The following is a 1,375-nucleotide window of genomic DNA, read 5'->3' as shown; positions in this document are numbered from 1 at the left end:
AGGCTAGAAATAGATGTCATCCTCTCAAGATAATGAGGGTAATGCGGTAGTTAGGATGCTTCCCCGATCCAGGGTAAGCTAAGACACTCTTACAATTTAATTAAATGATTATGTTTTTTTAAATTATATTGTTTATCAAATCTTCTTTCAAATTTGCTTGCAGTCTGAAATAAAAAGGGCTTACTTGTTCCTGAAGCAACAACTGCGCCGAATGGGAGCCCTCCATCTCCTCATTCTTCGAAGGGAGAGGAAAGAGCCCCTCCTTCACACAGCTGTAAAGGAAAACAGGAGGGATGTGGTTGAACTTCTGATCCTGATTGGGGTAAGCCCGGACGTCAGGGGAATCAGCTGGTCGACTCCTCTGCACGAGGCAGCAGCGCGAGGATACGTGGATATCTTGCAGGTAAATAGAAACGTTTATTTTTCACAAGTATAAACAATATATATCTACTTCTTTTTTATGCATTTCAATACATTATTTGTTGTTTAATCTTAAAACACTTTTGTTGATGTAATTTATTTGCTGACGTAACCAAATAAACTAGCGGTTTACAATTCACAGTTTCGATAGTAACAAATCATAAGCAGAAATCTATAGTGCTGAAATATAATAAGGCAATTAAGAAGTGGTTTTTTTGGTAAGATTTCAATTTCAATAGTAATGAATTTGAAGATACCATTGCGAAAACCCAATAGAGTTTTAAAAAAACAAAACAATGTTTTACCAATTAATTATACATTTTATGCAAATAGTTAAACATTTATTGAAATAACCTGTTTAAAATTGAATTATCAATTTATATAAATTTTAGTGTATTAACATCTACCACCTATTCATTTATCCATCATAAAATAGAGATAACAATTAAAATCTGTACCGCTTCAACCCATGGAGGGTCAAGGGTTCGGTACTTAATGAAGTACTCTTACCAGACCAACGGTTGTGCAAAGAGATGATTAGGTCAAAATCACGCTCGACCGCTAGATTTTTCCTAATTAAGGGTACCCAATTTAAGAGGCTGGGTGGACCCCAGCAGGGCTCCAGAACCCACAGGAGTTGATTCACGGCTATAGTGCAACAGAAAAAGATTTTCTGTCTAACTCGGGTCCTTGGAGTTAGTAACCACGCGCTTTACCCCGTGGCTACCGCGCTCCCAAAATAGATATAAGTGTACATAAATTATTTTTACCATTATATTTTATTGGATTTATCTTTCATTCTTTGCGTTTTTGGAATAATTTGTTGGTTGTTGTTTAGAGCTGAAAAAAATATACCATTGTTTAGTTTTGTCTGCGAATCTCCCTGAGGTTATATCAAATAATAATAATTTATATGTCTAGAGCTCAAAACATTTCTATACTTAAGTGAGAAAAA

General features: G+C 35.3%; 1 non-coding gene across 1 annotated transcript in view; it reads left to right on the top strand.

Moving 5' to 3' along the window:
* LOC106689186 (uncharacterized) overlaps window positions 1-1,375 on the top strand; it is a 7,061-nt gene that overhangs the window by 2,724 nt on the left and 2,962 nt on the right. Inside the window, exons 2-3 of the transcript XR_010842703.1 lie at window positions 3-73; window positions 164-403. This is a non-coding gene — a transcript (uncharacterized protein). The remainder of the gene's footprint in view (window positions 1-2; window positions 74-163; window positions 404-1,375) is intronic.

This window comes from Halyomorpha halys, unplaced genomic scaffold (assembly GCF_000696795.3).
Source record: "Halyomorpha halys isolate HHAL.00 unplaced genomic scaffold, Hhal_1.1 Scaffold1292.1, whole genome shotgun sequence".
Taxonomy (NCBI): Eukaryota; Metazoa; Arthropoda; class Insecta; order Hemiptera; family Pentatomidae; genus Halyomorpha; species Halyomorpha halys.
This window is presented reverse-complemented; position numbering and strand designations above follow the sequence as displayed.